Below are 8,896 nucleotides of genomic sequence, written 5' to 3'. Positions count from 1 at the left end.
AGAGATTTGGTCTTTTTACATAATCCCATACTTCTTGCAGGCTTTGTTCATTTCTTTTTCTTCTTTTTTCTTTTGGTTTCTCTTCTCGCTTCATTTCATTCATTTGATCCTCAATCGCTGATACTCTTTCTTCCAGTTGATCGAGGTGGTTACTGAAGCTTGTGCATTTGTCACGTATTTCTCGTGTCATGGTTTTCATCTCTTTCATTTCGTTTAGGACCTTCTCTGCATTAATTACTCTAGCCGTCAATTCTTCCACTTTTTTTTCAAGATTTTTAGTTTCTTTGCGCTGGGTACGTAATTCCTCCTTTAGCTCTGAAAAATTTGATGGAGTGAAGCCTTCTTCTCTCATCTCGTCAAAGTCATTCTCCGTCCAGCTTTGATCCGTTGCTGGCGATGAGCTGCGCTCCTTTGCCGGGGGAGATGTGCTCTTATTTTTTGAATTTCCAGCTTTTCTGCCCTGCTTTTTCCCCATCTTTGTGGTTTTATCTGCCTCTGGTCTTTGATGATGGTGATGTACTGATGGGGTTTTGGTGTAGGTGTCCTTCCTGTTTGATAGTTTTCCTTCTAACAGTCAGGACCCTCAGCTGTAGGTCTGTTGGAGATTGCTTGAGGTCCACTCCAGACCCTGTTTGCCTGGGTATCAGCAGCAGAGGGTGCAGAAGATAGAATATTTCTGAACAGCGAGTGTACCTGTCTGATTCTTGCTTTGGAAGCTTCCTCTCAGGGGTGTACTCCACCCTGTGAGGTGTGGGGTGTCAGACTGCCCCTAGTGGGGGATGTCTCCCAGTTAGGCTACTCAGGGGTCAGGGACCCACTTGAGCAGGCAGTCTGTCCCTTCTCAGATCTCAACCTCCGTGTTGGGAGATCCACTGCTCTCTTCAAAGCTGTCAGACAGAGTCGTTTGCATCTGCAGAGGTTTCTGCTGCTTTTTTGTTGTTGTTGTTGTTGTTGTTGTGTAGCTGTGCCCTGTCCCCAGAGGTGGAGTCTACAGAGACAGGCAGGTTTCCTTGAGCTGCTGTGAGCTCCACCCAGTTGGAGCTTCCCAGCAGCTTTGTTTACCTACTTAAGCCTCAGCAATGGCGGGCGCCCCTCCCCCAGCCTCGCTGCTGCCTTGCCGGTAGATCACAGACTGCTGTACTAGCAATGAGGGAGGCTCCGTGGGCGTGGGACCCTCCTGGCCAGGTGTGGGATATGATCTCCTGGTGTGCCTGTTTGCTTAAAGCGCAGTATTGGGGTGGGAGTTACCCGATTTTCCAGGTGTTGTGTGTCTCAGTTCCCCTGGCTAGGAAAAGGGATTCCCTTCCCCCTTGCGCTTCCCAGGTGAGGCCATGCCTCGCCCTGCTTCAGCTCTCGCTGGTCGGGCTGCAGCAGCTGACCAGCACCGATCGTCCGGCACTCCCCAGTGAGATGAACCCAGTACCTCAGTTGAAAATGCAGAAATCACCGGTCTTCTGTGTCGCTCACGCTGGGAGTTGGAGACTGGAGCTGTTCCTATTCGGCCATCTTGCTCCGCCCCGAGAAATGTTTCTATAATCCAAATTCCCCATAGTATATTTCTTCTCGTGTCTCATTATCTAACACTGGACACACCTAACTAATACTATGTCTAAACCAATTGTTAACAAGGTGAATGAATGTATACCACAAATGGTTGAGCCTTCCATGGGGATAAAACCTAAGCTACATGGAAGAGGAGTAAATAGTTCAATAAAACCATTGCTATAAGAGGAATCGATTTTGATTAGGCAGTTATTGTTTTTAGCTCTTTCCAATGCAAAAACTAATTGCTATCTCTTTAAATCCAAATTGCATTTTCTTTACACAGTTATTAAAGAAAACGTATTCCAGTCCTCTGTGTGTTTGACATAAGAAACAGACTTGAGACTTCATCTCTGTATCCCCAAAATCGAGCACACAGTGAGTACCAACAAAGGTCTGTGGAAGCAAATGCCATCAAGTGTATTCGTGACTAACAGAATGATGACTCTGTATGTACTTCATGTCTAGACAGCAATACATTGAAGTTAAAGAGAGAAGAGGAGCATTTGTGTACACATGCTGCTGGCAGACATGGTCGTTTCTTTTTCCAATTCCTCTTCTCTCACTTGCTAGCTATAGGAACGTTGGCAAGGTGCACAAGTTCTATTGTTTTACCATCTCCATCTGTAAAATGGAATGACTTTACATGAAAGTAAGTTACGGTAAGGCTTAAGCAATCACTAATTGCAAATAGCAATTCAGTGTGAGAGACTTGGTAAATAGTAGCGACAGTTAGTATGATCTGCTTAGATCAGAAAGTTGTGGCTATTTTGGTCAGCGTGATATGTGAAAATAAAAGAAGCTTCCAGGAGCTTGTATTCTTTCCACAAACCAAACAGAGCCAATTTTCATAGTGAGGGATGGGCCTAACAAGTCACATTTGCCCTTTACTAACTTTCATGGAAACAGCAAAATTGATAAATTCTGAATTCTCTCATCACCTCTTCTGGATTTAAAACAACAAAACAAACAGCTTAAAAAGTATTCTTTATTATTTTTAAGATAACCCTGACTCTAATATTTATGTACAAAGTGAGAAAATCTGGCAGCCCAAAATGAAAGTAGGAAGGGAGGTATGTCAAATGAGATATAAAAGAAGAACTAAGAGTATTTATTCTTCATACATTCACAAAGGTTTGGGTAATACTGTGCATAACCAATTTTGAAAGTTAGAATTCTAAACTTTTAATATTTTACAATGAAGAAAATTCCAGTAAAATGTGTGAAAGGAATCATGGAATAGAGTTTAATATCTGCCACATTGTGTTTAGTAGACCAGTAAACTCACCTATTAAACAACGGCAATGTTTATTCAATGATTTTAAAAACAAACCAGAATTTGCAATTTATCAGGAATTCGATAATGTGGTCAGTTAATGAAACAACTCCTACCCTTAAACACATCTAACCTAAGCACGGTTTGTCAATTATTACCATAAGCAGTGCCACTTATAGCAAATGTTTAACTCCAAGTTATGTCAAAGCACTTTTCAGAGTGATATAATTTGTGTTAAATTTGCAAAGGACTACATTTAATGGTCCATTTCAGACACGGCCTCTTAGTTACTGGTACAATCTAGTAATGAATGTCGAACAAACCAATGTCAAGTTTTCCTATTCGAAAAGCTGTAGAGATACTATTTCCCCAACCTGGCCTTATATTCATCTACCGACTGTGCCTTTGTGGCAACATTGATTCTCTTCTTTCCTCTTCATATTTTTCTGGTTAACGGTTTCTTATATTCACATGACATTAGCTTAATCAGTAAAATTCTAGCAAAAGTGACCTAAGCAGTTTCCTTTCTAGTTAGCCAACTGTTATGATGATTTTTAACCAGCCTCTAGTCCAGGTCACTTAAACATTACTTAGTTAATCAACTAGTTCATCTATTCATCAAATATTTATTGAGGACATAGTATGTGAAAGGTTCTATTTTAGGTACTGGAGATACACAGTGAATAAAAGAGGCAAAATTCCCTTTCTTCATGAAGTTTACATTCCAAATGATGGGGAAAAATAATAAATACTGTATATGTAGTATTACAAATGAGCATTTTCCAAAATTTTTTTGAAAACATAAATTACAAACATAGGATAGAGAGTGTTGGCTGAGAGGAGATGGTTGTGATATCGATTATAGCAGTGGAGGAAAACATCAATGAGAATGTGGCATTTCAGCAAAGACCTTAAAGAAGTGAGGAGGGCAGCCATATGGAAAGTGTGAGAGGTGCATTTCAGACAAAGGGAAGATCATAGAAAGTCCCTGAGGCAGGAAAATGCCTGGGAAGTTTGTAAAAAGGCAAGAAGGCCAAAGTGCCCAGAACAGACTGAATTGAGAGAAGATTAGTAGGCCAGAAAGAGAAGGGAGAACAGACCTTGTGAGGCCTTCTAAGCCATTATAAAAAGCATCTTCATTTGACTTTGTGGTAATTAAGAAGTTACTTGAGAGTTTTGTGTGGAGAAGTGACAGGATCTGACATAGTTAAGAACATCATGACTGGGTGCAGTGGCTCATGCCTGTAATCTCAGTGCTTTGGGAGACTGAGGCAGGTGGATCACCTGAGGTCAGGAGTTCAAGACCAGCCTGGCCAACTTGGTGAAACCCCGTCTCTACTAATAATACAAAAATTAGCCAGGCATGGTTGTGGGCACCTGTAATCCCAGCTACTTGGGAGACTGAGGCAGGAGAATCGATTGAACCTGGGAGGTGGAGGTTGCAATGAAACAAGATTGTGCCACTGCACTCTCTAGCCTGGGTGGAAGAGGGAGATTCTGTCAAAACAAAAACAAAAACAAAAACAAACACCATCATTCTTGTTGCTATATTGTAGATAGGCAAATGGGAAAACAGAAGTACCTGCTAAGAACCTATTGATGGTAATTTTGGTAACATATGAAGGTGGTTGGTGAGTAAGTTAGGTAAAAAGTTGCTAGTCAAGGTAGTAAAAAGTGTTGAGGGTCTGTATATATTTTGAAATTTGAGACTACAGGATTTACTGATACATTAGACATGGCATATGAAGGACAGAACTAAAAAATATTTATAAGATTTTTGGCCTGAGAAAACAAAAAGGGTGTTTTAGCTTACTGATATAGGAAATATTTGGAGAAAACACAAAGGATAGAGAAGCGATAAGAAAAGTGAGAAGCTAGGTTTGGGTTAAGTTTATTTGCAGAAGTCTAATATGTCCAATGATGACATGGATGTGATGTGACATGTGATGTTTCCTCAGCTGCTACCACAACAATCTCCTCCCCAGCCAACTGACAGTCTCTACTCAACTCCGTCTGTTCTAGGCACTCTGCCTTCTTGCTTTTCCACACATTTCCCAGGCATTCTTCTGTCTCAGGGGGCTTTGCATTCGATCTTTCCTTTGTCTGAAATGCACCTCTCCCGTTTTTCCATGTGGCTTACTTCATCACTTCCTTAAGGTCCTTGCTGAAATGCCACATTCTCAGCAATGTTTTCCTCAGCTGCTATATTAAATATCACGACAATCTCCTCCCCAGCCAACTGATACGGAGTTGATTACATGGGTTCCGGGGAAATATCTGGATTGAAGATACAAATCTCAGAGTTGTCATTTTATGGATGATAATCTGTAAGACTGTCTGAGATTCTTGAGAGAGTGGATGTATATAGAAGAGAAAGAGGTCTGAGAACTGAGTCTTAAGGCATCCCTAACATGTCAGGTCTAGAGAGTTGAATAGAAATGGTCAGTAAACTGGGAGGCAAATCAAAACGCTATTGTTCTGGAAGCCGAGTGAGGAAGGTAAAGGAGCAAGAAGTGATTAACTGTGTCAAATGTTGTCCATTACTTAAAGTAAGATGACTAAAAGTTGATCATTGATTTGGCAATGTAATCAATATTTCCTTTCACTGCGGGAAGAAGCAAATGGAGAAACTAGAGACTCTGACAGCTTGCTGCCTCATTTTATGTCCTCCTTGTATTACCTCAACTCCTATTGTTTCCATGGATCTCTGAATTAATTTTGAAATTCTCGTTTATTTTATTTTATTTTGTTGTGTTTTATGCTCTAGTAATCAACATCTTACATCTGTGCAATATCTGATTTCATGTTGATAGTTTCAATGTGATCTTTAATGAAATTATTTGAGAAAGATAATTCAATATTATTATCATTATTTTAGAAAATGCAGCTTTTATAAATAACTGTTTATTGTGATACTGCTGCTTATTAGTGACCAAGGCTTCCTAACTCCTAGAACCTTAACTTGCACTTTTAATTTTGATAAAGAGAGTAGCTGGTGCTCCCTTGCTTGCTCTTTGGACCCTCCTTTATGCATGCCCACTTTTATTCATACCTTTTATTTATTCTCGCTTAATTCCTTGAATTTTGGTCCTCAATCCTTTCGAACAGCTGCATGCCATGACCTTTAAAGACAAATATTGATATGACTTCAGAGCTTCAGGGAATTTTGACTTATGTCAGGCTCCAAATCCAGAGGATAGTTTTCATATTTCCTGAACTCCGGCCATTTCAGAAGGATTAATTCCTTCTCACAAAGAAAAGAGACAGGTGAATAACTAGAGCTGTGAAGTTGAATATATGTGTGCCCATTCTCTTGTAACAAAGACGTAGACGAAAGGTCCGCCATCCAAGTACTGGGCGAATTTTATACACTATCACAGTGCATGTCCTTTCCTCTTCTACAGATTCAAGTTTGGCTTACTTCTACTCTTATAATCAAACATAAACAGTCCCTAGAATCTTAGTGATCTAAGAGACCATACTGCTATGTATAGCACTCATCCATCTTCAGCTTGACTTTCCAGTGATGACAACTCACTACCACAAGTTCATGCACATAAGGATGTAGTTGGACTTACAAAATTAATCACACATGTTAAGTGATGAAATATCACATGTGCCCCCTACATGTGAATGATTACTATGTACATAATTTTTTTTTAAAATCATACAGATAGTGGATTTTCTCCATGTCAATTTCCCGGTTGTGATACTGTATAACAGTTATGTAAGATGCTACCACTGGGGTAAACTAAATGAAGAGCATATAGGATCTCTGTAGTAGTTCTTAAGACTGCATGCGAATTTCAATTTATCACAAAATAAGCTATTTTAATTGTAAGTATCTATTTAAAAAACTTTGCAGGTAAAATTGTGCTCATGGTCAGGTTTTCTATTCCGTGGCCACCACACTGTCATGATGCTAGGAAGGAAATATAATGGAGAAACTACTGCCTTAGAAAATATTATGCTGGACTTTGGAAGTGGCGTGGGGAAGTCACAGATGTAAATGGATAAATGGCAATTTGGAAATAGAAAGGTGGAAATGAATGTAAAATTTGATTTTAGCACCAAATATAATAGTGGTGTTTGCGTTACTATTGTGACTATAGACTCCACCTCCACTCAGCTACCATACTCCTAGTCAGGCAGCTGCTGCAGAATCATGCTTTTTTTTTTTTTTTTTTGGACAAGAATTATCTAATCCATGTATCTAGTTGGTCATTATTGCAGTTTCTGAAGCAAAACCAAATATGCTGCCCTTATTTCCATTCTCTTTTCCAGTCATCTGGCCTCTTCCTTTCCCAGAAATGCTTAAGATCATTGACTCCACTGACGGAAGTCAGGCTTCTGACTGCCTAATAAATAAGTTCACCAGTGAAAAGCCTATTTTTCATTCTGTTTAATTACAGGCTTCAGAGACACTCAAAATGGGGGGTGTCTTAGGGATAAATAATACTGTAGATTTGGTTTACTTTTCTCCTATTGGCATTGGCACCAAGCCCTTCCTCTGCTTTGAAATGCATGGCTGTGACTGTGGCTGCATACTAAACAGACCATGGTCACCACACAGTCGGCTTCACCCATCCAGATGCAGCTCAACTAGTCCGTACACTATGATGGCCAACTCTGTGCAGTAGTTTAGATAACTAACACTGCTGGTTTGTTTCTAGAGTAATCTATGTGTGTGATCATAAATGGGTTCATATATTACAATTTGAATTGGACTTGGTGAACTACACTGGAGCTTGAATTATAATATTCTCATTCTGCATTGTAGATGATTGCCTTCAAAATTGGCTGTTAGAAGTGAATGTATGTATAAAATAATTAGATGACATCTAGACATTGTAAAAAATATCAAAAATACAAGGAAGTAACAGTGAAAGTAAATTTCCTTCCCACTCTTGTTTTCTTAGTTTCCAATTTCCCTTTTACAGAGCAACCACTGTTAGCAGTTTCATGCAGAGAAATCCCATGCATATATAAGTATATATGCCTAAGCTTTGTGTATGGAGAGAATACTATAGCTCTACCTTCCTATTTTTGCATACAAAGGTAACATGATGTACACAATATTCTGTGATTTTTGTACCTTTTACTTAATAACTATTAGAGACCTCTCTATATCAGCATCTGTGATCTGTCTCCACCTTTTAAAGCAGATTCCTAGTATTCTGTTAAATTTATATAACCATTTTGTACTCAGTCTGTTACATTTTCATGAATATTTGCTGTTTCCAATATTTTGTTAACACCAACAATGCTCTGATGAACATCATTGCATATAACAATTTGTGCCATGTGTAAGGGGTACGTTCATGTATCTTGCGAGGAGAATTCTTGCTCTCAGGGCATATTTATTTTTCATGTTGATGTATATTGCCTACTTGTTTTCCAGATAAGCTGTACAGTTTTCCCAAACATATAAGAGAGTATTTGTTTCCCCATATTTATCCCTCCTCCCTATAGTATCAATTTTTTGAATTTGCCAATCTGATTATAATTCTAAGGTATGTTTATCTAATTATGACTGAAGTTAAGCATCTTAACAATCATTCGTTACATTCTTTCCACATAACCATTTAGTTCTTCATTGTACCCTGAAAGATATCCATCTTCTCTCCACTAGTTTAAAATGGAAGCTTAAATAAATTTGTTTATTTGAGTCTAAACTCTCCATTTCTAAACTCTCTATTCTTTTACATTTACCTTATTATTTACATGTATCAGTATTAATTTTTGTCAAATGCATAGATTAAGACATCTTAATATACAATAGGTTAGTGTCTCTTTTTTCTTTCAGAATTTCCCTAGATATTCTCGCTTTATTTTTCAGTGGTAGTGATGGAGTTGTTTCATAAAATAAACACTGAAATAAACCTGGTTTAAAAGAGGGATATTATCGCAATAAAACAGGGAAAGCTTTATGCCTAAGGTTGGGTTAGACCTGGAACTGAAAATGGTGTGTAGGAGAACAAAGAGTACCAACAAAGGAAGAAAATTGAATAAATGTTCCAAATATGAGATAGTATTAGAAACTCAGAAGTTTCCTGGAATAAAACATGCACTTGGATG

Source organism: Theropithecus gelada, chromosome 2, assembly GCF_003255815.1.
Source record: "Theropithecus gelada isolate Dixy chromosome 2, Tgel_1.0, whole genome shotgun sequence".
NCBI classification, from domain to species: domain Eukaryota; kingdom Metazoa; phylum Chordata; class Mammalia; order Primates; family Cercopithecidae; genus Theropithecus; species Theropithecus gelada.
This window is presented reverse-complemented; position numbering follows the sequence as displayed.